The sequence below is a fragment of the Schistocerca gregaria genome, chromosome 5 (genome assembly GCF_023897955.1).
Source record: "Schistocerca gregaria isolate iqSchGreg1 chromosome 5, iqSchGreg1.2, whole genome shotgun sequence".
NCBI lineage: Eukaryota > Metazoa > Arthropoda > Insecta > Orthoptera > Acrididae > Schistocerca > Schistocerca gregaria.
The window spans coordinates 74,372,480-74,393,648 of record NC_064924.1 but is presented as its reverse complement, the minus strand read 5'-3'; the positions used below and the strand labels follow the sequence as shown (position 1 = coordinate 74,393,648).

Here is a 21,169-nt window from a genome sequence, read left to right as displayed (position 1 = left end):
CCGCGACCCGAGCGGCAGCGAGCGGCAGTCGAGCAAAGTCGGGACAAGTCGGGACGGAAGGGGACAGCCGAGAATGCACCGTGCGAATTACGCAAATATCTGGAAGCGCGACGCGTGTCAGGCAGGTGAGAACGCTTCCCTCGGTCCAGCAGGACACTGCCACACCCCGCGCAGTCCCCCCGCCGCCGGCCGCGCCCAAGCCCTGCGCCGGATAACAATAATAAGGTGCGTCTCCCGCGAGTGTCGGAGGCCGCACGAATCAAACGAATGACAGCCGGTGCAACGAGCAGCTGTGTTGTGCGTGTGGTCCACGTGGCGGCGCGCCTCACTGCGCGTCGCCTTCGAGGTGGAAGGACGTGCTTTGCGTCAAATGCGCCACCGAAAACGGCGATTGCGTGTGTTGGGAGGAGAGGCGAAGCCTTCTTCTGCCGTGCGGTTACAGTATAACGACGCCAGCGGCCATACCATGTTGAATACACCGGTTCTCGTCCGATCACCGAAGTTAAGCAACATCGGGCCCGGTTAGTACTTGGCTGTCTGCCCGCCTGGCAACACCTCGGTGCCGAGCGAGCAGTACTTCCTTGTGCGACTTGGCCGGCGGCGCCTCGCGTGTCGTCTGTCTCCTGCCTCGCGGCTACATTTCATCAAGTCCGTAAGTTATGGCAATGTTGTATGATAATAGTGAAGAACGACAAAATAATGTGCAATGCGAATTCGATAGTTCCGTCGGAAAACCGTCAGCTTTCGAAATTCACCGTTGGATACTTGAGGAATTGTGTTTGTCGACCGATGACGTTCTCGGAGTTCAATTTGATACTTTTATCAATTCCGTGTTTTTGAAGTTGAAAACTCCCGAATTGTGTGATACCGTGGTAAATGTTAATGATGGTATCCGTAAATTTCGACATCTAGACGGTCGCATTAGTAACGTGACTATTTCTCATGGTGGGTTTGGCCTTCGAAATGTTCGTGTGTTCAACTTGCCTTTTGAAATCCGGAATGACACAATATCTCGTCATTTGCGGCCGTACGGGACCGTGCTATCTGTTTTTAAAGAGAAGTGGTCTTCCGCCTATGTTTTTCAGGTCGAAAACGGCGTGAGGAGTGTAAAGATGATAGTACGACAACATATTCCGTCCTTCTTGTTAGTTAACGGTCATCGTGCTTTTATAACCTATAGTGGTCAACCTCAGACGTGTTCGTTTTGCGGTGCTGTTGGTCATTACCGACAAAACTGTCCTAAACGCAGGCAGCCTGTTCAGTTGCCACGTGAGGACGTTTTAAGTGGGCCTAGCTTTGCTTCTGTTGCTGCAACGAGTTTAGGTTCCGCCCCCCCCGCACGTGTGCAACTCGCGGCCGCCCCCCCTGTATCGGCCGCCGCTGACGTTATGGACACGTCTGTTCCTGATAGTGACTCTGTTTCTGTTTCTGAACCTCCTGTTGAGCCTTCTTTGCTCGCGGCTGCGACAACTGAATCTGTTTTTGAAAAACCGGTAGTGGACGAAGTCTCACCGCAATCCGTGCCGATGTCGGCAGAAATTGTTCCGCATACTGTCCCGGTTACGGAACCCGACATATCGGCGGTTGCTCCTACTACCGTCCCCGACAGTCTTTCTGCTGCCAGTGCTGTTGTAGAACGTGAAGCTTTTACTGCACCGAAACCGCGTAGGGACCGGAATGTCGCTCGAGCTTCTGGCACCCCACGTTTACGTAGTGCCAGTAGCTCTGCTTCGTTTAATACGCGTGGTTTTTCGGACAAAAATCGGAGTCCGTCTCCGGTGGCGCGTTCTCCTGCCCCCCCTCAGGTTCGGTCGGTCGGGCAACCGACCTCCCGACAACCGGCCACGCGCGACGGCGTAGACCTCGGCCACCGCCCGTCTCAGGGGGGAGGCAGCAGGCGCCACGCGAAAAAGCAGACCTCTTCCCGCACTCAGCCGGGGGGTGATGTTGTTGCTGCAACGCAGAAACGTGACATCGCGGTGCAACATTTGAAAACCTTCCTGAGCCAACCGACTTCTGATGCCGATTCCGGCATGGCGGTGGATCCGCCTTTGTCTGTGACACCTTCCCCCTTTCCAACCAAAAGAAAGGCCGAAGATTCGCACCTTCGTCGTGCCCCCCCTTCCACCCACGATTTGGTGCCGCCTTTATCTTCGGATGTCGAGATGCCCGCCGTGGAGCATTCCGTCACAGAAAGTGCAGTCACAGTTTCTGGGACTCCACCGCTCCCGCCCCCCCTTCCTAGTCAGTCACAGGATTGGTCGGCGGACGTGGAGGCCGGTGGTAACCATTAGTGTGACTCATTGTATGTCCTCCCCCTCCTAGCAAGTTTGTATGTTTTATCTTGTTTTAAGCAAATTTCATGTTTTTCTTTTATTTTCTTGTTTTTTAACTGTGTTATTACGTGTATATGGTTAACGACTGTAGCCAGTGGAACATCTTAACAGTTAATCTTAATAAGTTGCGAAATCCGCAGAAGGCTATGATTTTAAAAAATTTCTTGTATGATAATAACTGTCACGTCGCTTTTTTACAGGAGGTGACTTGTGAAGCGCTTTTGTTTTTGCATGATTTTACTGATTTTACTGTGATTGATAATATTGCCCCTGATAACGATACGGGCACTGCAATTTTAGTGCGTTCTGGCTTACCAATATCTAACGTTGACATTTTACCGAACGGTCGCGCTGTTGCTTGTACCATTTTTGGAATTGTGTTTGTAAATGTGTACGCTCCGTCAGGAAATGTTAAACCGGCCAGGGCTGACTTTTATGGTAGAGATTTGTGTCAGCTTCTATCCAGGAATGTCGATACTTTAATCGTTGGGGGTGATTTTAATTGTGTTTTAGACGACAGCGATCAAGAGCCGCGTCCAAACAAATGTCACGAGCTGGGTACTTTAGTCACTAGTTTTCAGCTGCTCGACACGTGGCGTGTTTTACACCCGGATTTCACCTACTTCACCTATTTTTACGGTACCGGGCGTAGCCGCCTCGATCGGATTTATGTGTCTAGGCAGCTGTCTGCCCGTATTTGTAGTGCTGACGTGACTCCTGTCGTATTTTCTGACCACTCCAGTTACTCCTGTCGTCTTTTATTGCCTCGTTTGTGTGTTCCTCGCCGTACCAATTTGTGGAAGTTCAATTGCAGTTTACTCAATGACGACCATTTTGTGACTTGTTTTAACCGTATATGGCAACGGTTGTTACGGACTCGAGGCGGTCATAGTAGCACCATTGAGTGGTGGGTTGCGATAGTTAAACCGGCGATTAGGAAATTTTTAATTGATTACAGCCGTGAGGCGGCACGCTGGCGTCGGGCAACGGCTCGCTTCCGCCAGGCTTGTTTACGGGACTTAGCATTGCGGGTGACGTCACAGCCCGAGTTGTTGCCTACTATGAAGCAATTTCAAGCAAAGCTTTTACTTGACATGCGTGCCGTTAGTGATGGGGTGACCGTCCGAAGTCAGCCTGCGGGACTTGTTACTGGGGAACCTCTGTCCATTTACCATTTACACAGAGAACGCAAACGCCGTGAACGTTTGAAGATTAATGTTTGGCGGCTGCGAAACGGCGATCGAACTTCTGTACAGTCGGAAATTGAAACAGATATTTTTGAACATTTCGCTTCACTTTTCCGTGCTGTTGATGTGGATTCCGACGCGTTGCGAGATTTTTTGCAGACTGTACCCCACGTTTTAACTCGCCCGGACAGGAATCATTTAACTGCCGCCTTTACGTCTGATGAAGTTCTCGATGCCGTTCGGCGGAGTCCCAACGGGAAGTCTCCAGGTCCAGATGGGATTCCTGCGGAATTTTATTTGAAATTTTTTCATCTTTTTAGTGAGATTTTAGTAGATTTGGTAAATGATATTCGAAATGGTGTGACTGTACCAGCTGCCTTTGTGGAGGGGGTTGTGACGCTCGTTCCCAAATCCAATGCTGTGCCAAATATCGACGCTGTCCGTCCGATTACTTTATTAAATGTTGACTACAAGATCGTCACGCGCTGCGTCGCTCAGCGACTTAAAAACATTTTGCCGGCGGTACTTAGTCCTCAGCAAACGTGTGCGGTGCGCGATCGGAATATCTTTGACGCTATCCTTGCTTACAGGGACTGCATTGGTTATGTAAAAAGTGCTCGGCTTCGGACTGCGGCGATTTTATTAGTTGATTTTAAGAATGCCTTTGACCGTATTAGTCATTTTTATTTGCGTCAGGTTTTGGTGCGCATGGGGTTTGGTTATAAATTTACCAAATTAGTGACGCATCTGTTGCAAAATGCTACGTCACGCATTTGTGTTAATGGTCGTCTTACTCCTGCTTTTCGTGTAGGTCGCTCCGTGCGGCAAGGGTGTCCGCTTTCCATGGCGCTTTTTGCCATTGCGCTGGATCCCCTCCTCCGCTATATCGGTCAGGAATGTCGCGGCATTCAGATGGGGACTACCAGATTGGTTTGTAAAGCATACGCTGATGACCTTGGCGTATTTATTGAGCATTTAGACGATGTTGACAGGTTGCAAGTCGTTCTGCACAACTTTGAACAAGCTACGGGGGCGATTGTCAATACACAGAAAACTGTTCTTTTACCGCTCACCGCCCGCGCACGTACCCTTCGTAGGGACTGGTTCTGTGTACAGCAGCAGCATAAAGTTCTTGGAGTCCTTTTATCCTCGAATCCACAGCAGATGGAAGCATTAAATTGGCGGCCTACGCTGCATCGGATTCGTGCTGTTGTCAAGATCCATGCGGTCCGAAATTTGGCCCTTCGGGAAAAGGTGCAGTTAATAAATAATAACTTCTTGGCAAGGGCGTGGTACCTTGCGCAGGTTCTCCCGGTACCCAAGCAATTGGGGCGCGCCATCACACAGGCGATTTACTGGTTTTTATGGAGGGGGGAGATTTTTAAGGTGTCACATGCTGTCTGTACCTTGGGCCTGTCCGACGGCGGTTTGGGACTTGTCGATTTTTCAGCCAAATGTGCGGCTCTCCTTTGGAAGAGAATTACCGCTGTTATGCAGAAGGCACCTTGCAGTCCCACCGCGGTTGTTTTTAATCGTTATCGTCCTCATTCTGAAGTGGCACCTGTTTCTGTGTCGCACATCCCGTTTTATCTTTCTTACGTGCGCCGCTACTATTTCGATAATAGTTACCTGACACTTCGTGACATCTCCGCCCACACGGTTAGCGCTGTCTGCGATGCTATACGCGGACCTCCTATTCGTTGCAAGTGGGAGTATCGATTGCCACGCTGCAACTGGGTGGCAGTGTGGCAAAACCTCGCCAACAAAGTCCTCCCGGCTTCCGTACACGCTGCATGGTACAAGGTGGTGCATCGCACCATCCCTACCAACTCCAAACTTCATTCCATCAACCTTATCCCATCTGGAGTGTGTGACGTGTGTACTGTCGACGATACTCTTGAACACCGCTTTGCGTGTGACCGCTTCCGCCGTGTTTGGGACGTCGCCAGGGATATGATTCGTCTGATTCAGCGGGTGGACGCTCGAACCGTTACTGTGGATGATGTATTAATTCCGCAGTGTGTCGTCTACCCCACCACCAAGCGAAATGCCACGGTGTGGATCTTTGGCCATACAGTTTTTGCTATTTTCTCTTTAAAGTTGTGTACCGATTTGGACTTCCTTACCTATTTATGGACCCAACATTCTCAGATTCAGACATCGCCACATTATCGGCAAAATTTTGCAAATTTTTTGCAGGTCGCACTGGCGCATGCTTTTGCGCGTATGTCGGTACCTGCGTAACATGGATGTTATTGTCTCGTATTTTCAAATTGCCCTTGTTCGACACAATATGAATAAATGCGACTTTCTCTATGTTTTCTGGAACGAAAATTGCCGAAACTTGACTATCGAACGACATCAGAAGTCTTTTCAGTTTTTTCTGGACGTTATTGCCAAACTTCTTGTTTGGCATGAGTGTCGGTATTATTAGTTTCTTTTTTCTTTTTTCTTTTTTTTCCCCGTATGTGGCGTGACGAGATTCTTTACTGATGTTTCAGTCCTAGTTTCTAGTGGTGACTGTTTGCGTTATTTTTTTTCTTTTTTCTTTTTTCATTTCTTTTACTGTCGAGCGCTCCCACTTCTCGTCACGTGTCTGCGCTCGGCACTTTTGGAACCTTTCGTCGGTGTGGGATTTCACACCGGGATTACCGGCGCTTTAAAATAGCGTTTTGTTTCATGTTGTTTTTACTATACCTAGGCTGTTGCGATTTCTCTTTTTTTCATACATGAAATATTGTTTTGTTTTACGGTCGATATGAGTGATGACGGGTGTGGGGGCGACACTGTGGCCAGGCCTCAGACTAATTGACCCCTGCCCTCATTGCCGCCGCCTGCCAGCCACGCTCGATGCCCGACCGACAATGACTTTCCTTTTCCGGTGGATGCGTCGTCCTGGTTGCGTACAAATGTTTTGTGTTCCCTTTGGACAGTCGTCATCATCGATTGTTACGGTGTGAATCCGCCTTATCTTTCCGTTTCCTCTCTCTATAATAAAGAAAAAAAAAAAAAAAGGTGCTGTTGGCTCCCTCTCTTCTTTTAAATTTTATGTCACTACACCTGCCAGCCCTCTTTTCATGAAAAACTCTCAGGTGCGACAAAGATGCTTCCACAAGCATTTTAAACTACTGTATTAAACGTAAAAAAAAAAAAAAAAAAAAAAGGTGCTGTTGGCTCCCTCTCTTTTTTTAAATTTTACGTCACTACACCTGCCAGCCCTCTTTTCATAAAAACGCTCAGGTGCGACAAAGATGCTTCCACAAGCATTTTAAACTACTGTATTAAACGTAAGATGCGAAATTACAGTAATGAACTCAGTTTGAACAAGAGTGCACGGAGGAAGAGTGCTAGGAACTCGTTGAAAATAACGAAACACTGCGAATCGACAGATGTGCTCTTGAAATGCGTCAGAGCCTACTGTTTAGTAGGAGCGCTAAATTCCAAAAACTAACTACATTAAAAAAAAACCTGTTCCCGTCCGACCACCGAAGATAAGCAACAACGTTAGTATTTGGACCGGCGACCGCCTGGGAACTATGGCTGTCTTCATTTCTTGCTTTCTTGTCGCTACCCCTGCCAGCCCTTTTTTCATGCTACCTTTCTCATGTGACAAAGATGCTTCCATACTGATTTTAAACTATCGTAAGATACGATATTAAGGAACTCAGTTTGAAAAGAGTGCGCCAAGGAAGACTTCCAAAGAGTCTCTGGAAATAACAAAACAGTATGAAGTGACAGAAATGTTGTGAAATACGTCAGGGCATATTGTTTTGTAGCAGTGCACAACGGAAAATTTGTAAACAAAAATTTACCTTTCGTCGCTACAAGAGATGGATGCTTTGTCGAACAGCCTGTGTCCAGTGTGCATGTTTTCGCACCTTTCCACGGCACGGCGCAGCACAGAGTTGCTCTGGTAGCTCCGAACGGCCGCACACGGCGCCTCGGACACGCCGGTTCGGCCCGCGCCCATCTCGCAGATGTTTCTCGTGCTTGTGCTGTCATATGGACCGCGACCCGAGCGGCAGCGAGCGGCAGTCGAGCAAAGTCGGGACAAGTCGGGACGGAAGGGGACAGCCGAGAATGCACCGTGCGAATTACGCAAATATCTGGAAGCGCGACGCGTGTCAGGCAGGTGAGAACGCTTCCCTCGGTCCAGCAGGACACTGCCACACCCCGCGCAGTCCCCCCGCCGCCGGCCGCGCCCAAGCCCTGCGCCGGATAACAATAATAAGGTGCGTCTCCCGCGAGTGTCGGAGGCCGCACGAATCAAACGAATGACAGCCGGTGCAACGAGCAGCTGTGTTGTGCGTGTGGTCCACGTGGCGGCGCGCCTCACTGCGCGTCGCCTTCGAGGTGGAAGGACGTGCTTTGCGTCAAATGCGCCACCGAAAACGGCGATTGCGTGTGTTGGGAGGAGAGGCGAAGCCTTCTTCTGCCGTGCGGTTACAGTATAACGACGCCAGCGGCCATACCATGTTGAATACACCGGTTCTCGTCCGATCACCGAAGTTAAGCAACATCGGGCCCGGTTAGTACTTGGATGGGTGACCGCCTGGGAACACCGGGTGCTGTTGGCTCCCTCTCTTTTTTTAAATTTTACGTCACTACACCTGCCAGCCCTCTTTTCATAAAAACGCTCAGGTGCGACAAAGATGCTTCCACAAGCATTTTAAACTACTGTATTAAACGTAAGATGCGAAATTACAGTAATGAACTCAGTTTGAACAAGAGTGCACGGAGGAAGAGTGCTAGGAACTCGTTGAAAATAACGAAACACTGCGAATCGACAGATGTGCTCTTGAAATGCGTCAGAGCCTACTGTTTAGTAGGAGCGCTAAATTCCAAAAACTAACTACATTAAAAAAAAACCTGTTCCCGTCCGACCACCGAAGATAAGCAACAACGTTAGTATTTGGACCGGCGACCGCCTGGGAACTATGGCTGTCTTCATTTCTTGCTTTCTTGTCATTACCCCTGGCAGCCCTTTTTTCATGCTACCTTTCTCATGTGACAAAGATGCTTCCATACTGATTTTAAACTATCGTAAGATACGATATTAAGGAACTCAGTTTGCAAAGAGTGCGCCAAGGAAGACTTCCAAAGAGTCTCTGGAAATAACAAAACAGTATGAAGTGACAGAAATGTTGTGAAATACGTCAGGGCATATTGTTTTGTAGCAGTGCACAACGGAAAATTTGTAAACAAAAATTTACCTTTCGTCGCTACAAGAGATGGATGCTTTGTCGAACAGCCTGTGTCTAGTGTGCATGTTTTCGCACCTTTCCACGGCACGGCGCAGCACAGAGTTGCTCTGGTTGCTCCGAACGGCCGCACACGGCGCCTCGGACACGCCGGTTCGGCCCGCGCCCATCTCGCAGATGTTTCTCGTGCTTGTGCTGTCATATGGACCGCGACCCGAGCGGCAGCGAGCGGCAGTCGAGCAAAGTCGGGACAAGTCGGGACGGAAGGGGACAGCCGAGAATGCACCGTGCGAATTACGCAAATATCTGGAAGCGCGACGCGTGTCAGGCAGGTGAGAACGCTTCCCCCGGTCCAGCAGGACACTGCCACACCCCGCGCAGTCCCCCCGCCGCCGGCCGCGCCCAAGCCCTGCGCCGGATAACAATAATAAGGTGCGTCTCCCGCGAGTGTCGGAGGCCGCACGAATCAAACGAATGACAGCCGGTGCAACGAGCAGCTGTGTTGTGCGTGTGGTCCACGTGGCGGCGCGCCTCACTGCGCGTCGCCTTCGAGGTGGAAGGACGTGCTTTGCGTCAAATGCGCCACCGAAAACGGCGATTGCGTGTGTTGGGAGGAGAGGCGAAGCCTTCTTCTGCCGTGCGGTTACAGTATAACGACGCCAGCGGCCATACCATGTTGAATACACCGGTTCTCGTCCGATCACCGAAGTTAAGCAACATCGGGCCCGGTTAGTACTTGGATGGGTGACCGCCTGGGAACACCGGGTGCTGTTGGCTCCCTCTCTTTTTTTAAATTTTACGTCACTACACCTGCCAGCCCTCTTTTCATAAAAACGCTCAGGTGCGACAAAGATGCTTCCACAAGCATTTTAAACTACTGTATTAAACGTAAGATGCGAAATTACAGTAATGAACTCAGTTTGAACAAGAGTGCACGGAGGAAGAGTGCTAGGAACTCGTTGAAAATAACGAAACACTGCGAATCGACAGATGTGCTCTTGAAATGCGTCAGAGCCTACTGTTTAGTAGGAGCGCTAAATTCCAAAAACTAACTACATTAAAAAAAAAACCTGTTCCCGTCCGACCACCGAAGATAAGCAACAACGTTAGTATTTGGACCGGCGACCGCCTGGGAACTATGGCTGTCTTCATTTCTTGCTTTCTTGTCATTACCCCTGGCAGCCCTTTTTTCATGCTACCTTTCTCATGTGACAAAGATGCTTCCATACTGATTTTAAACTATCGTAAGATACGATATTAAGGAACTCAGTTTGCAAAGAGTGCGCCAAGGAAGACTTCCAAAGAGTCTCTGGAAATAACAAAACAGTATGAAGTGACAGAAATGTTGTGAAATACGTCAGGGCATATTGTTTTGTAGCAGTGCACAACGGAAAATTTGTAAACAAAAATTTACCTTTCGTCGCTACAAGAGATGGATGCTTTGTCGAACAGCCTGTGTCTAGTGTGCATGTTTTCGCACCTTTCCACGGCACGGCGCAGCACAGAGTTGCTCTGGTTGCTCCGAACGGCCGCACACGGCGCCTCGGACACGCTGGTTCGGCCCGCGCCCATCTCGCAGATGTTTCTCGTGCTTGTGCTGTCATATGGACCGCGACCCGAGCGGCAGCGAGCGGCAGTCGAGCAAAGTCGGGACAAGTCGGGACGGAAGGGGACAGCCGAGAATGCACCGTGCGAATTACGCAAATATCTGGAAGCGCGACGCGTGTCAGGCAGGTGAGAACGCTTCCCTCGGTCCAGCAGGACACTGCCACACCCCGCGCAGTCCCCCCGCCGCCGGCCGCGCCCAAGCCCTGCGCCGGATAACAATAATAAGGTGCGTCTCCCGCGAGTGTCGGAGGCCGCACGAATCAAACGAATGACAGCCGGTGCAACGAGCAGCTGTGTTGTGCGTGTGGTCCACGTGGCGGCGCGCCTCACTGCGCGTCGCCTTCGAGGTGGAAGGACGTGCTTTGCGTCAAATGCGCCACCGAAAACGGCGATTGCGTGTGTTGGGAGGAGAGGCGAAGCCTTCTTCTGCCGTGCGGTTACAGTATAACGACGCCAGCGGCCATACCATGTTGAATACACCGGTTCTCGTCCGATCACCGAAGTTAAGCAACATCGGGCCCGGTTAGTACTTGGATGGGTGACCGCCTGGGAACACCGGGTGCTGTTGGCTCCCTCTCTTTTTTTAAATTTTACGTCACTACACCTGCCAGCCCTCTTTTCATAAAAACGCTCAGGTGCGACAAAGATGCTTCCACAAGCATTTTAAACTACTGTATTAAACGTAAGATGCGAAATTACAGTAATGAACTCAGTTTGAACAAGAGTGCACGGAGGAAGAGTGCTAGGAACTCGTTGAAAATAACGAAACACTGCGAATCGACAGATGTGCTCTTGAAATGCGTCAGAGCCTACTGTTTAGTAGGAGCGCTAAATTCCAAAAACTAACTACATTAAAAAAAAAACCTGTTCCCGTCCGACCACCGAAGATAAGCAACAACGTTAGTATTTGGACCGGCGACCGCCTGGGAACTATGGCTGTCTTCATTTCTTGCTTTCTTGTCATTACCCCTGGCAGCCCTTTTTTCATGCTACCTTTCTCATGTGACAAAGATGCTTCCATACTGATTTTAAACTATCGTAAGATACGATATTAAGGAACTCAGTTTGCAAAGAGTGCGCCAAGGAAGACTTCCAAAGAGTCTCTGGAAATAACAAAACAGTATGAAGTGACAGAAATGTTGTGAAATACGTCAGGGCATATTGTTTTGTAGCAGTGCACAACGGAAAATTTGTAAACAAAAATTTACCTTTCGTCGCTACAAGAGATGGATGCTTTGTCGAACAGCCTGTGTCTAGTGTGCATGTTTTCGCACCTTTCCACGGCACGGCGCAGCACAGAGTTGCTCTGGTTGCTCCGAACGGCCGCACACGGCGCCTCGGACACGCCGGTTCGGCCCGCGCCCATCTCGCAGATGTTTCTCGTGCTTGTGCTGTCATATGGACCGCGACCCGAGCGGCAGCGAGCGGCAGTCGAGCAAAGTCGGGACAAGTCGGGACGGAAGGGGACAGCCGAGAATGCACCGTGCGAATTACGCAAATATCTGGAAGCGCGACGCGTGTCAGGCAGGTGAGAACGCTTCCCTCGGTCCAGCAGGACACTGCCACACCCCGCGCAGTCCCCCCGCCGCCGGCCGCGCCCAAGCCCTGCGCCGGATAACAATAATAAGGTGCGTCTCCCGCGAGTGTCGGAGGCCGCACGAATCAAACGAATGACAGCCGGTGCAACGAGCAGCTGTGTTGTGCGTGTGGTCCACGTGGCGGCGCGCCTCACTGCGCGTCGCCTTCGAGGTGGAAGGACGTGCTTTGCGTCAAATGCGCCACCGAAAACGGCGATTGCGTGTGTTGGGAGGAGAGGCGAAGCCTTCTTCTGCCGTGCGGTTACAGTATAACGACGCCAGCGGCCATACCATGTTGAATACACCGGTTCTCGTCCGATCACCGAAGTTAAGCAACATCGGGCCCGGTTAGTACTTGGATGGGTGACCGCCTGGGAACACCGGGTGCTGTTGGCTCCCTCTCTTTTTTTAAATTTTACGTCACTACACCTGCCAGCCCTCTTTTCATAAAAACGCTCAGGTGCGACAAAGATGCTTCCACAAGCATTTTAAACTACTGTATTAAACGTAAGATGCGAAATTACAGTAATGAACTCAGTTTGAACAAGAGTGCACGGAGGAAGAGTGCTAGGAACTCGTTGAAAATAACGAAACACTGCGAATCGACAGATGTGCTCTTGAAATGCGTCAGAGCCTACTGTTTAGTAGGAGCGCTAAATTCCAAAAACTAACTACATTAAAAAAAAACCTGTTCCCGTCCGACCACCGAAGATAAGCAACAACGTTAGTATTTGGACCGGCGACCGCCTGGGAACTATGGCTGTCTTCATTTCTTGCTTTCTTGTCATTACCCCTGGCAGCCCTTTTTTCATGCTACCTTTCTCATGTGACAAAGATGCTTCCATACTGATTTTAAACTATCGTAAGATACGATATTAAGGAACTCAGTTTGCAAAGAGTGCGCCAAGGAAGACTTCCAAAGAGTCTCTGGAAATAACAAAACAGTATGAAGTGACAGAAATGTTGTGAAATACGTCAGGGCATATTGTTTTGTAGCAGTGCACAACGGAAAATTTGTAAACAAAAATTTACCTTTCGTCGCTACAAGAGATGGATGCTTTGTCGAACAGCCTGTGTCTAGTGTGCATGTTTTCGCACCTTTCCACGGCACGGCGCAGCACAGAGTTGCTCTGGTAGCTCCGAACGGCCGCACACGGCGCCTCGGACACGCCGGTTCGGCCCGCGCCCATCTCGCAGATGTTTCTCGTGCTTGTGCTGTCATATGGACCGCGACCCGAGCGGCAGCGAGCGGCAGTCGAGCAAAGTCGGGACAAGTCGGGACGGAAGGGGACAGCCGAGAATGCACCGTGCGAATTACGCAAATATCTGGAAGCGCGACGCGTTTCAGGCAGGTGAGAACGCTTCCCTCGGTCCAGCAGGACACTGCCACACCCCGCGCAGTCCCCCCGCCGCTGGCCGCGCCCAAGCCCTGCGCCGGATAACAATAATAAGGTGCGTCTCCCGCGAGTGTCGGAGGCCGCACGAATCAAACGAATGACAGCCGGTGCAACGAGCAGCTGTGTTGTGCGTGTGGTCCACGTGGCGGCGCGCCTCACTGCGCGTCGCCTTCGAGGTGGAAGGACGTGCTTTGCGTCAAATGCGCCACCGAAAACGGCGATTGCGTGTGTTGGGAGGAGAGGCGAAGCCTTCTTCTGCCGTGCGGCTACAGTATAACGACGCCAACGGCCATACCATGTTGAATACACCGGTTCTCGTCCGATCACCGAAGTTAAGCAGCATCGGGCCCGGTTAGTACTTGGATGGGTGACCGCCTGGGAACACCGGGTGCTGTTGGCTCCCTCTCTTTTTTTAAATTTTACGTCACTACACCTGCCAGCCCTCTTTTCGTAAAAACGCTCAGGTGCGACAAAGATGCTTCCACAAGCATTTTAAACTACTGTATTAAACGTAAGATGCGAAATTACAGTAATGAACTCAGTTTGAACAAGAGTGCACGGAGGAAGAGTGCTAGGAACTCGTTGAAAATAACGAAACACTGCGAATCGACAGATGTGCTCTTGAAATGCGTCAGAGCCTACTTTTTAGTAGGAGCGCTAAATTCCAAAAACTAACTACATTAAAAAAAAACCTGTTCCCGTCCGACCACCGAAGATAAGCAACAACGTTAGTATTTGGACCGGCGACCGCCTGGGAACTATGGCTGTCTTCATTTCTTGCTTTCTTGTCGCTACCCCTGCCAGCCCTTTTTTCATGCTACCTTTCTCATGTGACAAAGATGCTTCCATACTGATTTTAAACTATCGTAAGATACGATATTAAGGAACTCAGTTTGAAAAGAGTGCGCCAAGGAAGACTTCCAAAGAGTCTCTGGAAATAACAAAACAGTATGAAGTGACAGAAATGTTGTGAAATACGTCAGGGCATATTGTTTTGTAGCAGTGCACAACGGAAAATTTGTAAACAAAAATTTACCTTTCGTCGCTACAAGAGATGGATGCTTTGTCGAACAGCCTGTGTCCAGTGTGCATGTTTTCGCACCTTTCCACGGCACGGCGCAGCACAGAGTTGCTCTGGTAGCTCCGAACGGCCGCACACGGCGCCTCGGACACGCCGGTTCGGCCCGCGCCCATCTCGCAGATGTTTCTCGTGCTTGTGCTGTCATATGGACCGCGACCCGAGCGGCAGCGAGCGGCAGTCGAGCAAAGTCGGGACAAGTCGGGACGGAAGGGGACAGCCGAGAATGCACCGTGCGAATTACGCAAATATCTGGAAGCGCGACGCGTGTCAGGCAGGTGAGAACGCTTCCCTCGGTCCAGCAGGACACTGCCACACCCCGCGCAGTCCCCCCGCCGCCGGCCGCGCCCAAGCCCTGCGCCGGATAACAATAATAAGGTGCGTCTCCCGCGAGTGTCGGAGGCCGCACGAATCAAACGAATGACAGCCGGTGCAACGAGCAGCTGTGTTGTGCGTGTGGTCCACGTGGCGGCGCGCCTCACTGCGCGTCGCCTTCGAGGTGGAAGGACGTGCTTTGCGTCAAATGCGCCACCGAAAACGGCGATTGCGTGTGTTGGGAGGAGAGGCGAAGCCTTCTTCTGCCGTGCGGTTACAGTATAACGACGCCAGCGGCCATACCATGTTGAATACACCGGTTCTCGTCCGATCACCGAAGTTAAGCAACATCGGGCCCGGTTAGTACTTGGATGGGTGACCGCCTGGGAACACCGGGTGCTGTTGGCTCCCTCTCTTTTTTTAAATTTTACGTCACTACACCTGCCAGCCCTCTTTTCATAAAAACGCTCAGGTGCGACAAAGATGCTTCCACAAGCATTTTAAACTACTGTATTAAACGTAAGATGCGAAATTACAGTAATGAACTCAGTTTGAACAAGAGTGCACGGAGGAAGAGTGCTAGGAACTCGTTGAAAATAACGAAACACTGCGAATCGACAGATGTGCTCTTGAAATGCGTCAGAGCCTACTGTTTAGTAGGAGCGCTAAATTCCAAAAACTAACTACATTAAAAAAAAACCTGTTCCCGTCCGACCACCGAAGATAAGCAACAACGTTAGTATTTGGACCGGCGACCGCCTGGGAACTATGGCTGTCTTCATTTCTTGCTTTCTTGTCATTACCCCTGGCAGCCCTTTTTTCATGCTACCTTTCTCATGTGACAAAGATGCTTCCATACTGATTTTAAACTATCGTAAGATACGATATTAAGGAACTCAGTTTGAAAAGAGTGCGCCAAGGAAGACTTCCAAAGAGTCTCTGGAAATAACAAAACAGTATGAAGTGACAGAAATGTTGTGAAATACGTCAGGGCATATTGTTTTGTAGCAGTGCACAACGGAAAATTTGTAAACAAAAATTTACCTTTCGTCGCTACAAGAGATGGATGCTTTGTCGAACAGCCTGTGTCTAGTGTGCATGTTTTCGCACCTTTCCACGGCACGGCGCAGCACAGAGTTGCTCTGGTAGCTCCGAACGGCCGCACACGGCACCTCGGACACGCCGGTTCGGCCCGCGCCCATCTCGCAGATGTTTCTCGTGCTTGTGCTGTCATATGGACCGCGACCCGAGCGGCAGCGAGCGGCAGTCGAGCAAAGTCGGGACAAGTCGGGACGGAAGGGGACAGCCGAGAATGCACCGTGCGAATTACGCAAATATCTGGAAGCGCGACGCGTGTCAGGCAGGTGAGAACGCTTCCCTCGGTCCAGCAGGACACTGCCACACCCCGCGCAGTCCCCCCGCCGCCGGCCGCGCCCAAGCCCTGCGCCGGATAACAATAATAAGGTGCGTCTCCCGCGAGTGTCGGAGGCCGCACGAATCAAACGAATGACAGCCGGTGCAACGAGCAGCTGTGTTGTGCGTGTGGTCCACGTGGCGGCGCGCCTCACTGCGCGTCGCCTTCGAGGTGGAAGGACGTGCTTTGCGTCAAATGCGCCACCGAAAACGGCGATTGCGTGTGTTGGGAGGAGAGGCGAAGCCTTCTTCTGCCGTGCGGCTACAGTATAACGACGCCAACGGCCATACCATGTTGAATACACCGGTTCTCGTCCGATCACCGAAGTTAAGCAACATCGGGCCCGGTTAGTACTTGGATGGGTGACCGCCTGGGAACACCGGGTGCTGTTGGCTCCCTCTCTTTTTTTAAATTTTACGTCACTACACCTGCCAGCCCTCTTTTCATAAAAACGCTCAGGTGCGACAAAGATGCTTCCACAAGCATTTTAAACTACTGTATTAAACGTAAGATGCGAAATTACAGTAATGAACTCAGTTTGAACAAGAGTGCACGGAGGAAGAGTGCTAGGAACTCGTTGAAAATAACGAAACACTGCGAATCGACAGATGTGCTCTTGAAATGCGTCAGAGCCTACTGTTTAGTAGGAGCGCTAAATTCCAAAAACTAACTACATTAAAAAAAAACCTGTTCCCGTCCGACCACCGAAGATAAGCAACAACGTTAGTATTTGGACCGGCGACCGCCTGGGAACTATGGCTGTCTTCATTTCTTGCTTTCTTGTCATTACCCCTGGCAGCCCTTTTTTCATGCTACCTTTCTCATGTGACAAAGATGCTTCCATACTGATTTTAAACTATCGTAAGATACGATATTAAGGAACTCAGTTTGAAAAGAGTGCGCCAAGGAAGACTTCCAAAGAGTCTCTGGAAATAACAAAACAGTATGAAGTGACAGAAATGTTGTGAAATACGTCAGGGCATATTGTTTTGTAGCAGTGCACAACGGAAAATTTGTAAACAAAAATTTACCTTTCGTCGCTACAAGAGATGGATGCTTTGTCGAACAGCCTGTGTCTAGTGTGCATGTTTTCGCACCTTTCCACGGCACGGCGCAGCACAGAGTTGCTCTGGTAGCTCCGAACGGCCGCACACGGCGCCTCGGACACGCCGGTTCGGCCCGCGCCCATCTCGCAGATGTTTCTCGTGCTTGTGCTGTCATATGGACCGCGACCCGAGCGGCAGCGAGCGGCAGTCGAGCAAAGTCGGGACAAGTCGGGACGGAAGGGGACAGCCGAGAATGCACCGTGCGAATTACGCAAATATCTGGAAGCGCGACGCGTGTCAGGCAGGTGAGAACGCTTCCCTCGGTCCAGCAGGACACTGCCACACCCCGCGCAGTCCCCCCGCCGCCGGCCGCGCCCAAGCCCTGCGCCGGATAACAATAATAAGGTGCGTCTCCCGCGAGTGTCAGAGGCCGCACGAATCAAACGAATGACAGCCGGTGCAACGAGCAGCTGTGTTGTGCGTGTGGTCCACGTGGCGGCGCGCCTCACTGCGCGTCGCCTTCGAGGTGGAAGGACGTGCTTTGCGTCAAATGCGCCACCGAAAACGGCGATTGCGTGTGTTGGGAGGAGAGGCGAAGCCTTCTTCTGCCGTGCGGTTACAGTATAACGACGCCAGCGGCCATACCATGTTGAATACACCGGTTCTCGTCCGATCACCGAAGTTAAGCAACATCGGGCCCGGTTAGTACTTGGATGGGTGACCGCCTGGGAACACCGGGTGCTGTTGGCTCCCTCTCTTTTTTTAAATTTTACGTCACTACACCTGCCAGCCCTCTTTTCATAAAAACGCTCAGGTGCGACAAAGATGCTTCCACAAGCATTTTAAACTACTGTATTAAACGTAAGATGTGAAATTACAGTAATGAACTCAGTTTGAACAAGAGTGCACGGAGGAAGAGTGCTAGGAACTCGTTGAAAATAACGAAACACTGCGAATCGACAGATGTGCTCTTGAAATGCGTCAGAGCCTACTGTTTAGTAGGAGCGCTAAATTCCAAAAACTAACTACATTAAAAAAAAACCTGTTCCCGTCCGACCACCGAAGATAAGCAACAACGTTAGTATTTGGACCGGCGACCGCCTGGGAACTATGGCTGTCTTCATTTCTTGCTTTCTTGTCATTACCCCTGGCAGCCCTTTTTTCATGCTACCTTTCTCATGTGACAAAGATGCTTCCATACTGATTTTAAACTATCGTAAGATACGATATTAAGGAACTCAGTTTGAAAAGAGTGCGCCAAGGAAGACTTCCAAAGAGTCTCTGGAAATAACAAAACAGTATGAAGTGACAGAAATGTTGTGAAATACGTCAGGGCATATTGTTTTGTAGCAGTGCACAACGGAAAATTTGTAAACAAAAATTTACCTTTCGTCGCTACAAGAGATGGATGCTTTGTCGAACAGCCTGTGTCTAGTGTGCATGTTTTCGCACCTTTCCACGGCACGGCGCAGCACAGAGTTGCTCTGGTAGCTCCGAACGGCCGCACACGGCGCCTCGGACACGCCGGTTCGGCCCGCGCCCATCTCGCAGATGTATCTCGTGCTTGTGCTGTCATATGGACCGCGACCCGAGCGGCAGCGAGCGGCAGTCGAGCAAAGTCGGGACAAGTCGGGACGGAAGGGGACAGCCGAGAATGCACCGTGCGAATTACGCAAATATCTGGAAGCGCGACGCGTGTCAGGCAGGTGAGAACGCTTCCCTCGGTCCAGCAGGACACTGCCACACCCCGCGCAGTCCCCCCGCCGCCGGCCGCGCCCAAGCCCTGCGCCGGATAACAATAATAAGGTGCGTCTCCCGCGAGTGTCGGAGGCCGCACGAATCAAACGAATGACAGCCGGTGCAACGAGCAGCTGTGTTGTGCGTGTGGTCCACGTGGCGGCGCGCCTCACTGCGCGTCGCCTTCGAGGTGGAAGGACGTGCTTTGCGTCAAATGCGCCACCGAAAACGGCGATTGCGTGTGTTGGGAGGAGAGGCGAAGCCTTCTTCTGCCGTGCGGCTACAGTATAACGACGCCAACGGCCATACCATGTTGAATACACCGGTTCTCGTCCGATCACCGAAGTTAAGCAACATCGGGCCCGGTTAGTACTTGGATGGGTGACCGCCTGGGAACACCGGGTGCTGTTGGCTCCCTCTCTTTTTTTAAATTTTACGTCACTACACCTGCCAGCCCTCTTTTCATAAAAACGCTCAGGTGCGACAAAGATGCTTCCACAAACATTTTAAACTACTGTATTAAACGTAAGATGCGAAATTACAGTAATGAACTCAGTTTGAACAAGAGTGCACGGAGGAAGAGTGCTAGGAACTCGTTGAAAATAACGAAACACTGCGAATCGACAGATGTGCTCTTGAAATGCGTCAGAGCCTACTGTTTAGTAGGAGCGCTAAATTCCAAAAACTAACTACATTAAAAAAAAACCTGTTCCCGTCCGACCACCGAAGATAAGCAACAACGTTAGTATTTGGACCGGCGACCGCCTGGGAACTATGGCTGTCTTCATTTCTTGCTTTCTTGTCATTACCCCTGGCAGCCCTTTTTTCATGCTACCTTTCTCATGTGACAAAGATGCTTCCATACTGATTTTAAACTATCGTAAGATACGATATTAAGGAACTCAGTTTGAAAAGAGTGCGCCAAGGAAGACTTCCAAAGAGTCTCTGGAAATAACAAAACAGTATGAAGTGACAGAAATGTTGTGAAATACGTCAGGGCATATTGTTTTGTAGCAGTGCACAACGGAAAATTTGTAAACAAAAATTTACCTTTCGTCGCTACAAGAGATGGATGCTTTGTCGAACAGCCTGTGTCTAGTGTGCATGTTTTCGCACCTTTCCACGGCACGGCGCAGCACAGAGTTGCTCTGGTAGCTCCGAACGGCCGCACACGGCGCCTCGGACACGCCGGTTCGGCCCGCGCCCATCTCGCAGATGTTTCTCGTGCTTGTGCTGTCATATGGACCGCGACCCGAGCGGCAGCGAGCGGCAGTCGAGCAAAGTCGGGACAAGTCGGGACGGAAGGGGACAGCCGAGAATGCACCGTGCGAATTACGCAAATATCTGGAAGCGCGACGCGTGTCAGGCAGGTGAGAACGCTTCCCTCGGTCCAGCAGGACACTGCCACACCCCGCGCAGTCCCCCCGCCGCCGGCCGCGCCCAAGCCCTGCGCCGGATAACAATAATAAGGTGCGTCTCCCGCGAGTGTCGGAGGCCGCACGAATCAAACGAATGACAGCCGGTGCAACGAGCAGCTGTGTTGTGCGTGTGGTCCACGTGGCGGCGCGCCTCACTGCGCGTCGCCTTCGAGGTGGAAGGACGTGCTTTGCGTCAAATGCGCCACCGAAAACGGCGATTGCGTGTGTTGGGAGGAGAGGCGAAGCCTTCTTCTGCCGTGCGGCTACAGTATAACGACGCCAACGGCCATACCATGTTGAATACACCGGTTCTCGTCCGATCACCGAAGTTAAGCAACATCGGGCCCGGTTAGTACTTGGATGGGTGACCGCCTGGGAACACCGGGTGCTGTTGGCTCCCTCTCTTTTTTTAAATTTTACGTCACTACACCTGCCAGCCCTCTTTTCATAAAAACGCTCAGGTGCGACAAAGATGCTTCCACAAGCATTTTAAACTACTGTATTAAACGTAAGATGCGAAATTACAGTAATGAACTCAGTTTGAACAAGAGTGCACGGAGGAAGAGTGCTAGGAACTCGTTGAAAATAACGAAACACTGCGAATCGACAGATGTGCTCTTGAAATGCGTCAGAGCCTACTGTTTAGTAGGAGCGCTAAATTCCAAAAACTAACTACATTAAAAAAAAACCTGTTCCCGTCCGACCACCGAAGATAAGCAACAACGTTAGTATTTGGACCGGCGACCGCCTGGGAACTATGGCTGTCTTCATTTCTTGCTTTCTTGTCATTACCCCTGGCAGCCCTTTTTTCATGCTACCTTTCTCATGTGACAAAGATGCTTCCATACTGATTTT

At 50.7% G+C, this 21,169-nt stretch overlaps 10 non-coding genes and 1 pseudogene across 10 annotated transcripts; all 11 read left to right on the top strand.

The window, feature by feature from the left end:
• Positions 1-451: 451 nt before the first annotated feature.
• Positions 452-573, top strand: LOC126274488 (5S ribosomal RNA; annotated as a pseudogene).
• Positions 574-7,981: 7,408 nt separating this feature from the next.
• On the top strand, positions 7,982-8,100 carry LOC126273897 (5S ribosomal RNA). The gene has a single exon (XR_007549733.1). It is a non-coding gene; the product is annotated as a 5S ribosomal RNA (ribosomal RNA).
• A 1,282-nt stretch (positions 8,101-9,382) lies between these two features.
• Positions 9,383-9,501, top strand: LOC126273896 (5S ribosomal RNA). The gene has a single exon (XR_007549732.1). It is a non-coding gene; the product is annotated as a 5S ribosomal RNA (ribosomal RNA).
• Positions 9,502-10,784: 1,283 nt separating this feature from the next.
• On the top strand, positions 10,785-10,903 carry LOC126273895 (5S ribosomal RNA). The gene has a single exon (XR_007549731.1). It is a non-coding gene; the product is annotated as a 5S ribosomal RNA (ribosomal RNA).
• A 1,283-nt stretch (positions 10,904-12,186) lies between these two features.
• On the top strand, positions 12,187-12,305 carry LOC126273894 (5S ribosomal RNA). Its single transcript, XR_007549729.1, has one exon. It is a non-coding gene; the product is annotated as a 5S ribosomal RNA (ribosomal RNA).
• Positions 12,306-13,587: 1,282 nt separating this feature from the next.
• Positions 13,588-13,706, top strand: LOC126273852 (5S ribosomal RNA). Its single transcript, XR_007549688.1, has one exon. It is a non-coding gene; the product is annotated as a 5S ribosomal RNA (ribosomal RNA).
• A 1,282-nt stretch (positions 13,707-14,988) lies between these two features.
• On the top strand, positions 14,989-15,107 carry LOC126273893 (5S ribosomal RNA). The gene has a single exon (XR_007549728.1). It is a non-coding gene; the product is annotated as a 5S ribosomal RNA (ribosomal RNA).
• Positions 15,108-16,389: 1,282 nt separating this feature from the next.
• LOC126274642 (5S ribosomal RNA) lies at positions 16,390-16,508 on the top strand. The gene has a single exon (XR_007550205.1). It is a non-coding gene; the product is annotated as a 5S ribosomal RNA (ribosomal RNA).
• Positions 16,509-17,790: 1,282 nt separating this feature from the next.
• On the top strand, positions 17,791-17,909 carry LOC126273892 (5S ribosomal RNA). Its single transcript, XR_007549727.1, has one exon. It is a non-coding gene; the product is annotated as a 5S ribosomal RNA (ribosomal RNA).
• Positions 17,910-19,191: 1,282 nt separating this feature from the next.
• On the top strand, positions 19,192-19,310 carry LOC126274641 (5S ribosomal RNA). The gene has a single exon (XR_007550204.1). It is a non-coding gene; the product is annotated as a 5S ribosomal RNA (ribosomal RNA).
• Positions 19,311-20,592: 1,282 nt separating this feature from the next.
• On the top strand, positions 20,593-20,711 carry LOC126274640 (5S ribosomal RNA). The gene has a single exon (XR_007550203.1). It is a non-coding gene; the product is annotated as a 5S ribosomal RNA (ribosomal RNA).
• Positions 20,712-21,169: the final 458 nt, after the last annotated feature.